The sequence below is a fragment of the Melozone crissalis genome, unplaced genomic scaffold, assembly GCF_028551555.1.
Source record: "Melozone crissalis strain CALT ecotype California unplaced genomic scaffold, PUWL_Pcris_2 ptg000016l_1, whole genome shotgun sequence".
Lineage (NCBI taxonomy): Eukaryota > Metazoa > Chordata > Aves > Passeriformes > Passerellidae > Melozone > Melozone crissalis.
In genome coordinates, this window is record NW_026535794.1 from 53,466,888 (window position 1) to 53,483,408 (window position 16,521).

General features: G+C 42.2%; 1 protein-coding gene across 1 annotated transcript in view; it reads left to right on the top strand.

Annotated features, from left to right (window-relative positions):
- Window positions 1-5,805: 5,805 nt before the first annotated feature.
- Window positions 5,806-16,521, top strand: part of GLI3 (GLI family zinc finger 3) — a 203,816-nt gene continuing 193,100 nt past the window's right edge. The window contains exon 1 of the mRNA XM_054273943.1: window positions 5,806-5,874. The gene's annotated coding sequence lies outside the window, so the exon portion shown is untranslated. The remainder of the gene's footprint in view (window positions 5,875-16,521) is intronic.

Here is a 16,521-nt window from a genome sequence, read left to right on the forward strand (position 1 = left end):
AATTCATTGCATCAACAGCCAACAAAAAAAAGCATTTTGATGGATCCTTTATAAATCTGTGATATTGTCCCCATCCCCCCATCCCGACTGACACAACTATAATAGGCAATGTTAACATAGGGTTGGATATGCTAGAAAAAACTGTCTTTTTTTTTCTGATAAAGGTATTTCATTCAAGGAATTGGTTTAAATTCTGCCAGGATAGTCTATATAAACCATATCTCCTGGAGAATGGCTTCTGACTATACCCTACAAAATGCTGCTAAATCCTTTCACGTGTAGCTCAATGGCTCAGTTGGGAGAAAAGCTGAGACAACTCTCTAGAGAGAGGTTGAAAGTATCCCAGATCATTTAAAGGGGATGTTAATGATGATCTAGCTAATTATATCACCACCACCATATTAGCAAATTCATTTCTTATGATAGCATGGAAAAAAGGAGATAAACAGATTATTTATGCCAATTCTGAGTGAAATGTTATGATTTTTGTGTCTTTATAGGATGTAGTGTGTTAGAGACACTCTGCTCTTCTCCCATATGCTACCTGCCTGATAAGTAACATGTACAGGGTGCTTTTAAAAGCAAACACACCAAACAAACAAGCAAACAAACTTTGCTTGTTTGTTTGGTGTGTTTATGGTCATATATCAAAATATCTCAGGCAGAACAACACCATTTTAATTTCCTGTAAGAAGAAAATATTCTTCTGAAGAATGTTCACAGTAATGAAGAGTTTTAATGCAAACATACATCTAAAGTCAAGGAGGGTAAAAGTATTTTTAAAAATTATTTTAACAAGTTAGTATTTAAGACATGGAGAGCTCAGACTTTCTGTGCAGACAGTCCAAAAGTACAGAATTTTCTGCATAAAATTCTCCTTTTTGTCTGTGTGTAAAATTCAGCTTCTGGCCTTAATTTTCCTTCAGTAATTGCAACAGAATTTGAAAAAGAAATATGCAATTTTACATATTTACAAGACTGAAGAGGCTAAAAAATTACTGCTTTTTGATCTGTTTAATTTTATTATATGGCATTCAAAAAAAACTAGTGATGAATATGTGCTATAAATAGGTAGGTTAGTTAGATTAGACATTCAGAGAAATAGGATGTTCTACAAAAGATGATCTGTTAGAGTAGAAAAATAAATTTGATCAATAGGGTTCAGTTCTTTTTCCACTGAAATCTAGCAATATCGCCAGTGCTAGCAGAAGAAGGAGAAAGATATGGAGGTTCCTTGCCATGGACTGCCAAAAGGAACGATGTATATCAAGTCTGTGAAAGGCTGCAATAAGCATCTTTAGAAAACTCAGACTCTTCAATGAGGGTTGCTACTTTAACACATCTAGATATTTGCTGATAAATTTCCATTTTTTTTCAATGGCAATAATTAAAATAAAAAATCCAAATAACGAAAGAATGCAAAGTTACTAATTTACACTAGTGTGTAGTGGTGCATCAGTTTATAATTTCTTTCAAAACCAAGAGATTCTAAACAACTAGTTCTTTCCCTACTCAGACCCCACATAATTTGCCTTTTCTAAACCAATTCCCTGACAGTAACTGCAGATAAGGTTTTTGCCCTGACCTTTATATCCTTCCCAAATGTGGTTGTCTCCACACACCAGTTCTACATCCCACCTTTGGCCATGAACCTTTCTTTGTGCCCCCAGCTGTAATTTCTGCAGACTTTAAGGATTCTGACATGGTACCACCTCATACTCCTCTTTTCCCTCCACTAGGTAGCTCTTGAGACCCCTCTGCTGTAAGAGGCAACCATGCAACAAGGGAGATGCATTGGTGGGGGAAAGATGCACCGGTCAAGTCCTCTTATGATGGATATTGCATAAATGACCAGAAATCAGTGCCACTGCTCCATATTCCAGTGCTTTACCTGAGGTTGCCCCTGTGAAAGCACAGCAGACCTGTCTATTTCATAGAATGTATTCTTGTAAGGTATTTGCCTACTGGCAAGAAAGGGACTGTTTTAAAAGCTTTGTCTTCTAGTGGATAAACAGCAACAGTTAAGGTCCTTGAATGTGTCCTGTAGAGCATTCACTGGGATCGGAGAGAAAGTGGAGGGTGGTGCAGCTGGGAGTGGTGAGGAGACTGGCTCTTGGTGTCACTCAATATCAGGTCTTTTGCATACAGCCTATGTGAGCAGAGTCCCTGCTCCTTCTGATTGTGCTTTCCTGTAACAACAGGTGCAGCAAAAAGGGAAGACAAGCACACATCCTGGAAGCCTGAAATTTTCAAGCCAGAGGCTGAGAAGAAGTGGGGAGACAAGGTAGGCTGAAGAAATGCAAATGTATCATGCATGATATAACTTACAGCAGAAATGCCCTGTGGTTGTGGCATATGCAGTCAGAGAAAAGTTTTGGCACTGGTCAATTGGTCTTCTGCAGGAGCCAATTCCTACTTGCAGGAAAACATCAGAGACAAATCTCAGAGGTCAGTTTCTCTTGGAGGGGCAATCCAGACACATGGAAAAATCATTATGTTTTATTAATGTGTAGTTTTTGTCTTCCCATTGCATCTTTCAAGTATGATTCCTCTGAATCATACATGAAAGATTATTAGAAAGGCACCTCCCTGAACAGAGCTGCCCATTTTCATTTTGTTAAGCTGAAGGGTCTTGGATGTTCTAAGCTTCTTTTGCACTCTTCATTGTCAAGGTGTTGAAACATTTACAATACATTTCAAATGGCAAATGTCACCCACTCACCATCAGTTTTTATTTTCTGCTTGGCCTGAGCAGACAGAGGCACAGGCAGAAACTTCAGTTATTGTTTCTGTGTTTCCCTTCTCTCAAGACTTTCACTGCTCAGAAATGCATCAGAAAGCCATTTTTCATAAGCAAATCTTAAAGCATTCTATCACCTCTTTATAATTTTTTGTGTCATAATGTGAGTTGAGTGTAGAGAAATGTTTTGGGTTATTTATCTCAAATTAGAAATATGTGTCTTGAGCAGAGTTGATGTGAATAATATTAAAAACAAACAAAAAAACCCAAAAACTCAAAAAAGGAGTAGTTTTATGATGTAACAAGATGTCCAAACTCTGAGGAAATAACTTCTTTATTAAAAAGACCAAGATGAATGCTGATTTGAAGGCTCAGTCTCAACTTAAAATCATGCCCCAGTTTGAATATCTTTTAAGCTATTATTAAAAGCAGTATCTTAACATCAGCAACACTGAATTATAAATGGTTAGTCAAACAGGATTTTCCACATTAATTTGTTCCTTTTACAAACTATCATTTTGGATGTTGGTTAATTTCCCCTGTTACTTTTAAGTGTTTCCATTATACAAAGAGAAAAAAAAAAAGAGTTTAAGAAAACTGATTGCATAAAATAGAAAGGAATATGCAATAGGCAGAAAATGAGAGAAGGGTACAATGGGCTGAAGGAATCATATTGCTCTTAAACAGATCTGTAAAGGGACCTGAGGTTTGCCTAATCATTCTGTGCACCAGCACTCCCCCAGCACATATATATGTATCAGGGGGTGGTATGCATGTTACACAAAGTACATACATATGAAGGTGTATATAGTACATGTAGCTGAAACAAAACATCCGTGGTACTACACCACTATTATCATAGATCATGAAACAGCTAACATTTTCCTGGGAACATGAGACTGGAAAAGGAAGTCATGTAAGATAAAAAAGTTGGAAGAATATCAGCTCTTCATATTGGTATTCAGATCCTGGTGTTGCACATGCCTCTTCCCTGTGCAGCACGATGCATGTCAGCAGTACTGCTTGGGCAACCCAGGGCTGCTCCTTCTGAGCAGGGGCAGATCTGTCTCTTGGTGCACTGTGAAATCGCTGCCTACGGAGGCACAGAGCACAAGCTCTCATCCAGTCCCCGGTGCCCACCTCCAACAGTGCATGTGTGTGCGTGGCAGCCTGAACGATGTGCACCTCTCATCCAGTGTGAAAGCATCAGACTACCATGTCTATCCTGAAAGTCAGGGTGCTGTAAAAAAAGGCATCCCTGGGACTGCCAGAGCAATTAGTCTGACTGTAGCAGGGACATGCATGCATTATAGGCATCGAGCTAAAGCTGCTTCTTGCACCCAGAAAAGATTTCCAGGTGAAAAACAACTCCAAGACAATTAGACTGAGGAAATTAGGGTTGAAGTGGCCCTTTGAGTCAGGTAAGATTGCTTTCTCTTTGTTTCTAAAAAACTCGTGGACCAAGTCACCTCAAACCACAAATACCTGCAGCTTTGTTTTGTAATAAAATCAACATTTTCAATAGTGAGACTAAGAGAAGCTTTATGAAAAGCACTGCATCAAAAGCCAGTCTTTCACTTCCATCAGTAAACATACCTTTTTTGTCAAGAACCACTAATTTTTTGGGGACTTTCCAAATGCAGCTGGAGCTCGGGTACCTTGCTAAATCGCATGTATCAGTAACAAACTTTTACTTGGCTGTGTGTTGTGAGCCAGGTTATGAACAAAAGTGTATATGAAGCATCTGGCATTGTGAGGGCAACAACTTAAATATATAGATACATATACATATATATACACATATATATATATATATATATATATATATATATATACACAAACACACATACTTTTCCCGAGAGCCAGTCCCACCTTGCGACTTGATGGAAAATGTTTGTGGTAATGTTCATTTACAGTTTCTCAGACTTTATTAATATCAGGAAAGCAATCTGCAGAACTTTAAAAAGGCAAGGTGTCTTGTCAGGACACATCATTTCCTGAAGGATGGAGATACAGGAACCAAGGGCACCCTGGTTCCTGCTGTTTCTGAACCGCAGCATGCTGCTGTGAGAAACCTGCTCACAAGGAGCCCGGGGGAAGAAGGGAGATGAGGGCCAAGGCGGGAGGCAGCGGAGAGCCCTGTTTGGTAGGGTGAAGGCCAGAGGAGCCCGGCAGGGTGCTGGGGAGGCTGGCAGGTGGGCTGGGAAAGGAGGAGCAGGCGCAGGCATCACCGCCACTCTTGTCCTCGCCCAAGCACTTGTATTTTTCCCCCAAAAGAGCTATTTTTCGGCGTCACATGGCTTAGGTGAAACTTTCCTTGAAGTCTTTCAGTCAAGTCAGCCTGCGGCGCCAGAGCAAACGCGAGCCCAGAGCCGCAGCATACGGAGAAAACCCAGGCGAAGGGCACATTTCCCCCCGCAAAAGCCCTGAATTTTTGGCGGGAGGGAGAACGGGGTGTCCGAGGCATCGGTGCGCGGGAAACGGGGCTGCAGATGCAGGCTGAGCTGAAGGATGGAGCGGGAGAGGAGGGAGAGGGAGGAAGCGCGACCCGAGGCGGAGGGGCCGCTCCGGGGGGGCCCGCCGTCGCCCCGCGCTGCCTCCTGCCTGTGGGCGGGGTGTCGCCGCACTTGGGCCGCCGCCGGGGCGGGGCGGGCCGGGCCGGGCCGGGGGGATGGCGGGGGAGGAGGAGGAGGAGGAGGAGGAGGAAGGGGGGAGCGGGGGTGTCATGCCGAGAGCTCGCGTCGCAGCCCGGCAGGCCGCGGCCCGACCCGCACCCCGGGGCGCAGCCCTCCGCCGCTCCCTCAGGCAAGCGGCCCAGCTCCCCGCCGGGCCCGGGGCACCCGCGCCCCGGCAGCAGCCAGCCGCGTCCCGAACGGGCGGAGGGAAGGGGGGAAGGAGAGCGGAGCCCTCTCCGCCGCTCAGAGGAAGGGGAGGGAATGGGGAAAGTTTAGTGGAGGGTATTTGAATCGGGAGTTATCCCTAAAGAGCCTTTCCCCTGATCTGATCCAGAGGGCAGCGCTGGGAGGAGGGGGCGGCGACGACGAGCAGCCCCGCAACATCTGTAAAACTTGAAGGAGGCGGCGGAGAGCAGCACGCGAGCCGGAGAAAAGCGAGAGGGACAACTTTTCCGACACGTGAGTACCTCGGCGCGATGTGTTTGTTCCCCTCCTTCGGTGGCTGCGCCGAGCCAAAACAATGCGGGGCGGTGGCGGGGCTGGAGGGGACGGGCGGAACGGGACGGGACGGAGGGGTTCCCCCTTCTCTACAAAAACTGTTTGGTACCAGGCGGTGGATTTGGGGATACTTCTTGGTTTTTTTTTTCTTTTGCTCCCTCTCTTCTTTTGCTTCTTTTTCTCCTCCCCCCCCGTTCTTTTTGTTGAACCAAATCAGAAATGTCAGTCAGTGCGAGTGAGTCAGAAGGGATCAGATTACAAGATCACTGAAACTGATGTCGGACCCGCGCACACACACCCCCACACGGAGGCAGAGGCGCGGGCTGCTCCCCGCGGGAGGCGGGCAGGGATAAAACACCCACCACCAACACCCGCCGGCCCTCCTCTGCCGCCCCCGTCCCGCCTGTGTCCCGTCCCGTCCCCCTGCCCCGCGGGATGCCCGCCGGCCGCGGCGGGGGCCGGCCCCGCTAGCCGCGGCGGCGGGGGAGCGGCGCGGGGACGAGCCGGCGGCCCCGGCCCTCGCCCATGGGCAGCGCGGGGGCTCGGCGGCAGCGGCGGCAGGTACGTACCCACTTGGGCGAGAAGTTCTTTGTTCCCCGGCTCTACTCCGGGCCACTTTCTTGGCGTCTGCCAGCGCTCCGGCCCCGCTCCCGGCCCCCTTCCCGCTTCCCTAAGTTGGAGGCGGGGGTCAGGGGGGACCGAGGTGTCTAACCCCCAAAATGGCTGTCACGGAGCGCGGGAGCCGAGGGCGCGGGGTGCGGGGCGAGGCGGGGGCAGTCCCCGCTCCGGGCCGGGCTCGGCCGGGCACGTCCCGCGGCAGAGCTGCCGATGTGCGGGCGACAGCTGCTGCTTTATTTCCACCCCCTTCTTTCTCCTCGCCCCTGCTCCCCGAGCGACTCCCGGGGGTTTTCACGCCCGTGCGGCGGGAGGCCGGCACAAACTTCGCAGGGGGAAAGGCGAGAGGAGCGGGGGAGAATCCGCTGTCACATCTGGCGGGGCGGAGGGGCGCCCGGGGGTCGTCGTTCGCTGCCGGCTGCTCCCGGCGAGGAAGGGGCCGGTCGGGTGCCGGTCGGGGAGCGCGGGGGTGCCGGCCGTGTCTGCTCCGAGCAGAGCGGCGCTGGGCCCGCTCCGCGCTGCCGCTGGCACGGCGTCAGGCGGGGGAGCGGGGCGGCGGGACGGGCCCGGCCGGGCCGGGCCGGGCCGGGCGGGAGGAGCGGGGCGGCTGCCCCACGGGAGCTGCTCGGAGCCGCCCCGGGCCGGCACCGCGGCCCGGCCGTGCGCCGCCCAAGTTTGCAGGGTGGGAGCAGAGCGTGCCCGCCGCGGTTCCGATTGTCCCGTGGAGCCGGTGGGGTGTTGGCGCAATTCCCGCGCCTTCGGACGGGCCCGCCGGCTCGCAGCTGCTAGCGCCCGCTCCCCAGCCCGCGCACCACGTGAAGAGAAAAGGTAAAAGGAAACACACGCCCCTCGCTCCCCATCTCACTCCCCAGTTTTGTTTTTAACCCTCTGGTGCGTAGTTTTTATCCGGTCCTGCGGGTGCGGTGTCCGTGGCCTTCTGCCAGTTTGTATGTAGATATATTTATGTAAAACATTTTCTCCCAGCTCCTTGCCAGCTGTTCCACATTTTCCAGCTGCCACTTCAGTTTGAAATGATGGACTGTTCGGATCTCAAAGAGCCTTTTAGTCAGAGGTACGGATAGCTGTCTGTTTGATACACAGTGTCACGTTTTAGAGGCTACTTCACTAAAGGAGCATTAAGTAGCAACCCACGGCAAAATGCTCCTCTTCCTCGCGCCCCTGCTACTTCCCGCTTCATTTCCAAGCCTCAATAAACACGATTTTTTAAGCTTCAGCGTGCAGACTTCGTTTCTTTTGTGTGCGTGCTACAGAAAAACTTGGAAGCTAAATTTTCCAGAGACCTCGAGACATGTGGCTGATTAAACCAACAAACATTTTTAGGAGGGCACGGTTGACTCTCTGTGTCTCTGTGCTATAGGCATCTGTTTTGAAATCGTTTAAGTCACTGGAATAGAGAGAAAGAACTATGTTTCACTGTTTTCCAAAATTGTTTTTGGTGTGATGTTCAACGAGATTATGGATTGAAATGTGCCAGAACTGGTCTTAAGTAGTTTGAATATTTGTGCAATTGCATTGTAATTTGGGAAGGTGCCTCACTGATTGATTCCTATAATTATTTCATTTAGGTCCTTTATTAAAAATTGATAATGATCTGACAGTTTCTTAATTATATATGTCATGATTATTTTGAAGGAAGACAAATGCAGTGTTTTAAAAGTATTGTAACCTTAAAATGTAAAAATTGCCATCTTCACAGCACTGTATTTCAGTCGTGGAAATATATATTAAAACTAATGGTGAATGAGTTTAGCAATGTAAACTGTAGGCAGCCTCTTGAGAGTTGTTTATATAAGGAAGGTTTGGGTATAACTAGCTAGTATGTAAATACTTTCAGTTTTGTGTATAGCCCAATTCTAAAAGCATAAATAATAGTAACTATGAGAGAAGGCTATTTTACGAAGAGGGAATTATTTCTTTAAAAGCAGGATTATTTGATTCTGAATGAGTAGGAAGAATGAGTAAGAAAAGGACTCTCTCGGTGTATGTGTATTCTTTGAAGCAGCAGTGGAAGCAAAACTGTGGCTTGAGGTGCCAAAATGAATGCACTCTTGCATTCTGGCAATAGCATATTGTTTTCAGCAGGACATGATGTTTTCCAAAGCTTTTCTGTAGAAGTACTGCAAAACAAAGACATCACCTGCATTTTCCTGCGTAAGTGGAGTAACATTTTTTGGCTTGAGAAGGTGTGCAGTGGCCAAGAAAGAGTTATTACTGCTATACGTAATCATCAGTTGTGAGATTGTTCGTTTTCAAACACAAAAACAGTTTGTAGCTAAGAAATTGAAGTATCAATGGCTACAAGTGATTTTTTTTCTGAATAGTGTTGGAAAAACCAAAATACTCAAGTTTGGAGACATCAATATAATTTGTTCATCTCGCAGATCACTCAAATTTTTAACAAGATTAATGTATGCACTGATATTGACCCATGAAAGTTTCAGTTACACTTCCTGCCTCGTTGTGGGGAATGCTATTCAATTACCTGCACTCCTGTAGTGTGTTTGAATTCTAGTCTGCATATTAGAGGAAGGAACGGCAAATTTTTTTTTTTTGTTCCAGAGTGTTAGTGAAAAGTTAGTCATCTTTGCCTGATAAATAAGGAATTTAAGGGCTATTAGAGCAGGGTTTATTTCAAGTTATGGAAGGACGCGTTTAAATGATCAGCGTTGCATGTGTTCCACTATGTGGGGACAGAAATGTACAAAGAAAAAGCAAACTTGAAGGAAAAGTGAATCAACGAGTCATGAAATCCTCAGGAAAACCTTAGTAATGGAATGTTAATGCTTTTAGACTATAGTAGATTACCTTAAAAGTCAGGCTTTTCTTCTTTATGCAATTGTTGTAAATCCCTAGCTAAAGAATACTTTGAAGAAAGCTTTAGTTTTTCTGGCACTCATATTCTGTAGTAATTCTGGTTGTTTTGGAATATTCAAGGTATTTTCTGCCAAATTGCAGTTAGGCATTTAAAATGCTAAAATGGCTACAGAGGAAGCTTTTTATTCAACAAAAGGTTCAGCTGTAATAATGATTTCAAGTTGTCTTTTAACCACAGGTTTTATAGACATCCTCCCTTTAGACTCTGTCATTTTTATAAGGGAATTGATTTGTTATACTTTAAAATCAAATAAAATGAGACAGAATAAACAAAAATAGGCCATGGGTGCTGCTGCAAACTTTTCAAGTTCTTTCAGTGCATTTTTCATCTTTACTTTTATTTGATAGGTCTGTGAAATAGAGCTGTAGACTGGCAGACTTTAAATGAAATTTCACACTTTGATGATTTTTTTTAAACTTTGATATATTGACAGCAAAAGGAGCTGCAAAGCTTTTATATAACTTGAGCAGTAACGCCAAGCAGCAGTCAAACGTCTCTATGCATTTGTGTTTAACTGCAGAAGAAAAACATGTCCATGGGCAGTAGAGGGTTCTTATCAACTCCCTAATCCCAGATCCCAGCAAACCTTGAGGGCATGCCTCAGATCTTGCTGAAATCATTGTAGACTCTCACAGTTTGCAGATTAAATATGCTATGTGTTCCTGGCTCCAACAACAGTTTTATGAGCTCACTAAGCTTCCTGTTTTAAGATCCTTTTCTGAAGTTTTTAGGAGCTGCTAAGGGCGATGCTGTCTATGGCAAGTGGTACTTGTTAATTTAGGGACACTTTAGGTATTTCATTCTGTCTGTAAAAAGAGCCAAAATTGCTATTTTCAAATTAGAAGTCGAGTTGCACCGAAAAAAAGGAACTCCTTTAAAGAGGGATTCTGTTGTTTTAATGTGTTTGTCAGTACACAAGGTGACAAAGTTTATAAGAGGCTTGATTTGGTTTATGGGGCTCTTTAAAACGAGACTTTTTCAGTTGTAATTCTAAGCACAATGCAGCTTTTAGTACATAATTTCTGAGCCTCTTTTAACCAATTGTGCTTGTAGCAGCTCATTAAACATACCTTTGAAGTTCTTGTTCTCCTTTACGTCTCAAAGAAGGGAAAATATATTCTGCCAAGAATGAATTTCAGTGAATCAGGTGGTTAACCCTGGGATTTGTTGACCCTTCTGAATGTATGGCTTCCCCCTCACATTCAGAGTCTGGTCTTTTCTAGGTGCCAAATAGTTAACTCTTATATTTTATTCACTGTAATCATGTTTATGTATTCGGTGTAATAGTTTTAATTAAAAAGGAAAATACTTATTGTCCAACAACATGTGTCATACTATTCCCGAGAGAACTTGAGCCAATTTTGTGCTTAAAGGTTATTCAGTGAATGAAATTTTGAAAGCCCATTTGTCAAGGTACGGGCACGGTTTCTGTTAGTTTTCAAGCCCCAAATTCATTGTCCGCATGGCCCAGTCATTAGTCAGCAGTGTATTAGTGCTGCCTTCAGGCAATGCTGCCCAGCACTTCTTCGCACCATTGTAGCTCTAAAAGTGTACTCTGCCGACTGCTAGAATTACTGCTCTGATTTCCGCTTGGCTGGCTTCGAGGTAAGTCCCCTCCCTACCTTCCAGCTCACTCTAATCCCTGCTTTCTTTTAAGGCTGCTTTCTTCAGAGATTTAGGGGAAAACTTTCTTAAAGATTGTGCTGGCATCATACTGTGGTTTTGTTGTGGTATACTCTGTTCATGTAAATTGTACCTGCCTTACCTTGAAAGTGTATTAAATTGGCTGCTGATCTGAAGAGTTGGTTTCTCTCTCTTTCGGAACAAAATAAGAAATGAGACAATACTTTGATATTAAAAACCCCTGCAAGGTTATTTAGATTACAACAAGGGACAAAGAAATTGGGATAGAATGTGTTTGTCTCTAAATAGTTGCTGGATGTCAGAACTGATAATATCAGAATCCACTACAAGGAGATCTGATTGAATAATTTTCTTAGCTGAAGTTGCCACTCAAATGTCAAGTTATTTTTTACACTGATCATCAAGATGATTAGGCCTTTAAAATTTTTTTTTAAATTTTTATTGATGCTCAGAACGTTGCTGTATTTTTTTGGCATCTGATATTTAGTTCAGGGTAAAGTACCCAACAGACCTTTTGGTGGTTTAGAGCTGAACTTTCCCCAGTAGTGTTTGCTGCTTTGTATGAGACTCTGTTTTCTTTGCATACAAATCTGTTAGTGTCAAGAAAATCAACTGCGTGTAAAGAATACATCATCCAGCTGCCCAGAGAATGAAGCCTTCATTAGATAAGATGTATGAATACCTGAAACTGAAGAGTCAGAAACACAGATCAAGTTAGTGTCAGTTCAGTATGCTGTTCTGAGCCGTGGATATTAAAATGAAATCCTAGCACTACCGATTCTTTACTGTCAGGATGTAGTTTGGTGGCGTTTTGCTTGACTCTTCAATTTACTATTTCTAGGAAAATAATACATCAATATAATTCTGTGATTACACTGTTTTAACAAGGATAGTGGTTTGTGAAGTGGATTGTGCATTTGTAATGCAGCAATTCAGAGTGGTGCCATTGTGTTTTGTCAAGTTACAAAAACACGAAGGAATCATGGTGTAGTTTTCCTTCTGTTATGAGACAGGTGTAAAACCTAAAGTAAACTTTAAAAGCTGAAGATAAAGTTTTATAAAGTACCTTTCACACTTGAAGTTCTTCCTGGATATGTGGAGATTTCCTCGCTCTTTTACATGTTAAAACATCTGTGTTGGGTTAGAACCTGAAATTCTGGATGAAGGCATCCCTTAACCTGAGAGTGTGCTGAGGACATAAACAGGATTCCAGGAATGGGACTGTGATCAAAACATGACACTTTCAAAAAACATTCTACTTGATTCCTTTGATCTTGTTTTAAAATGCTAATTGTAAAATATGGAATACAGTCTTTTCTTCTTTCATTTGCATATCATAAGGTGGGAACAGAAGGCACATCTTTGCAATAGATGTACATTAAATGCATTCTTCCTTGAGCTCAGTTCCTGTATAGATTGACGTTGATATATAGATCTAGTTTTGTTTCTAAGGAATCTTTCATCTGTTGGAATTGATGAGATAAAACAAAAAGTGTGAAGAAAGTGGTCATTTCACTGGAATGTTGAGTTCCAGTACTTGAAATTAGAGTATTTCTGCATTTTTCTGTCGAAGTTGTAGTGACTACTTAGTTGACTGTGATGCAAAGCACATCCATTGCAGATGTTTGTAATTTACTTTACCAAACTAAGAAGGCAAAGACAAGAAGACAAAGAAAAAAACAGCCTGTATTGTCACCATAAGTATCCTAGGAACAGTATCAGCAGAGAAAGTCATAGAGTTATGTTATCCACACAGCAACTCTTGCTGTTGTCTCCCTCCCTGTTCTCTAAGAATACTCCTGGCCTTTCAGATCTTGAGCATATGAATGAACCAAAATCCAGGTTGCATAAAACAAATGTATTTCCAAAGGAAGTCACTGCACTGTTATTTAAGTTTGTTTTGGATTTAGTGCTGCTGAATTCCTGAAGAAAGACGGGAAAAAACAGAGTGTGGGCTTGGTAGGGTAGTTTGACACGTTGCCCCTCATTGTAACCTATTGCTACAAACAGTACAGTCCACAGGAGATTTTTTTTCCTTCTCCCTGTGCTAATTCTTTTACAGCTAATCTTACTTTGACATAATTATTAGAGTGTTTCCTGCTGCAGAATTTGAAGCACAAGAACAAGCAGGATTGCAAAACAAGCAGTACCACAGCTTATTCTGAATTTCTGAGGAATATTAGGTAGTTTAATTGGAAGGAGTTCTGATCCTCCATGGTAAGTGCATTACTAGTTTTAGACACGCCCCCCTCCCCAAATATATTGAAATATTTGGAGATTTGAAAGATACATAGCACTTTCTATTTTGTAAGAAATAAACTTTATTCTTTCCATTGTATTTAGACAGTTTGTAAGAGAGTCAAAAAAGGAGTAAAGGAAACCCAAGACCATGTGATTAAAATAACAAACGCTTAAATGCAGAGTTAATGACCTGATTTGTTTTGTTTTTGTTGTGGGGTTTGTTAGTTTATTTTTCTTAAGGTTTAGTTCCTTATTGTAAAGACTCTCAGACAGTGAATTGATTATAAAATTTTACCTCAGAGGATATATCATATCTGAATTTTAAAACCACTGAGTCTGGGCTCTGTGTCCCTCAGCTTTTCGTTGCATGTTCCCGAACTGCAGCTTCTGTGTGAGATAGACCAGTTGGAGATGGACAGTTAGACCTGAATTCTTCAGTTGTTATCCAAGTTCAGTTCTGTTTGCTGAGTGTGAAAATGAATCATCTCTTTCTTGGCAGAAATCTGTTTTCTTTAGATGCAGAGTTTAATCTGTTGAAGTAATCATTTTAATTTGGGTTATACTTACCAGCTTTTTAAATCCAAGAAACAAAAGTAGATGTAATCTACTTGTAAGGCTGTGTGGTTGATGTGTATTTAAAGCAACTGAGCTGGTGCCTCAGTAGAAAGTGCCACTTATTGATACTATTGTATGTGTATGTTAAAATAATTTCAGAACTTTTAGGTAGCTGAGTTTATCTGTAGCCGAAATACGTAAGCAAATATATAATACCCCTGGAGACGAGAGCCTGTTACAATCAAGCAGTAGTTCAGTGTACACTGCAGAGTATTTTCTCACTTAGGATCTTAATCACAAGGATGCTAATAGCACTGGTTTGCCTAGCTGATTGCCTTTGTGTTTGTGATCCTCCGTTATTGTTGCCACAAGCTATTTAACCTATCAGGAGCAGATCAGATCGTCCTTAACCAGGCTTTAGGTCTAGTTGTTTTTCATTCTTTATGGGGGAAAGAAATCAAAGGAAAGGAACAAGGAAAAGACAGCAGAGTAATAAATTTGGAAAGATTGTATTAATAAATGTTGTATCTCTTAACTTAGGGTATTTTTCATTCTGTCAAGCAATTATTTTCCTTTCTTTCTTTCTTTCTTTCTTTCTTTCTTTTCTTTTCTTTTCTTTTCTTTTCTTTTCTTTCACTAGTGTGTTTATAGATCATTCATGTAACTGAAATGGAGATAGGTATTGTGAAATGGAACATACCCCCCCCCCCCCCCAACTGATTGTTTCTTGTGGTTTTATGATGTGGATATAAGACACTTTGTGCTGTTTATATTAGTCTTACTGTGAGTAGTTGTCTCAACAGGGAGGAACCTAAATAAAGTTTACCCTGGAGTAGTTAATGAAGGTTGCAGAATTCTGGTTTAGCTTACAAGGAATTAGGAGAGAATAAAACTATTCTAAAAATATACAGGTTAGTTTCTATAGCTATTACAAAAGTGGTGAGATATAGCAAGAGGTTAATGTTACATTTGGGAGATATTTCTTAAAATGTCTGAGCGCTTGAACATTTTTCATCAGGTTCTGTCAGTGGTAACTTTGTCAGTGCAGCATTGCCAGCAGGTTTGATAGAAAGCAATACTGAAATCTAGGTGGGTTTTGGAAGTCTAGTGTACCTGAATCAAGCCTGTATAAATCAGTATGAAATAGCTCCCATATAACAGTTTAAGATTGTCTCATATAAATTTTGCATTTGAATGTAGCTGAACAAGATGCATTTTTTATCCTTAAATAATCCCAAGGAACGGTGCAACCCTTGTTGATAAAATTGATAAAGGGTTCTTTATGGTTGAGAGAGACTGTAATTTCCTGATTGTTCTTCATGCCTCCCCTTGTGTTTTTCACTTTCATACAGTTGTGCTGTTCAAGATGTATTGTATCCCCAAAGACTGCTTCCAGTAGTGTGGATCAAAGTAGTACCTATGAACACCCTAACTACCCAGAGTCATTTCTGAAAAATTAAACATGCTATGTTTGCTTGCACGCTGATTGGGGCACTCTGGTTGCTGATAGCAATCAGTATGAACTTCCCTACTGCTGATGTAATGATGATGAATGCTGTGACACTGCTATTTCAGACAGCTCTTCTCAGCGGATGCAAACCACTTGTTAATGAATTGAATACAACTATAGCAGCATCAAGTAAAACAGGGAAAGGTTTTACTTGTTTCTTTTTTATTTTTTAAATGCAACATGTTAAAAGGTACTCCTCAAAAAATTAAAGCAAAGAAAAGCAGAAGGTTTAAGTTCGCAAGAAACATAAACCAATCTTAACATGTAAATTGAGAATTTTAAATGCTTACACTTCAGCACTTTGACCAAAGCAAGCAGTCTTGTTGAAGTCAGTGAGCCTATTCCTAGCAATAAATATCTGATCTTTAAAATTAATGTATGCAGTATAAGTAAAGTGACTTGAAAAGTAGTTCAGAGAAGAGAAGTGATACAGAGTGAAGATTTCTTGGAGAATTGAAATGTTTGTTCAGAAAGGGTCAAGTTTCTTGTTCTTCCAAGCATAGGGCTGCTCCACTGGTTTTGGTTAGTTTGGACTGTGAGTAAATGAACAAAGAGATGTGGTGAGTTTTTTCTTCCCCAGCATATTAATATAATAATTTTTACTACTATAAGGCACAATTTTATAACCAACATACATAAGGACCAGAAATTACATAATATTAACTTACTTGAAAGAATTTTATTGTTTTAAATAAGTTTCCAACATATTGTCATTTATTGACACTCCTTTTAAAAGAGACAATTTTCCTCATTTAATTAGTTCATTCCAGTAGCATGTTCCTAAAATTCTTCCAATATAATATGCAACTGGGGAAGGTTTGCATTTATATTTTAAAAAGAGGAGACACACCTGCAGGCAGGTTACTGTTTTGAGAGGGATTAGGTTTAAAATGGGGATCTGGAATTAATTGTGGAGTGGGTTCAGGCTTCAGGGAAATTACAAAAGGTTCAAGCATGGTTGAATGGGAAAAAGCCACAAATGTTTGCTTTGGGGAAGGAATGTTTATCCCTCTATTTACCTATGGAAGTTCAGGCTTTTGCCCATATACTGTTATAGCATTTTCTTGCCTTTCATATGCACATGGAAATGCTGGATAACCAATGAAACTCGCTTTCAGGTTTTTTGAAAGTGGAACTCCTTGCTGTG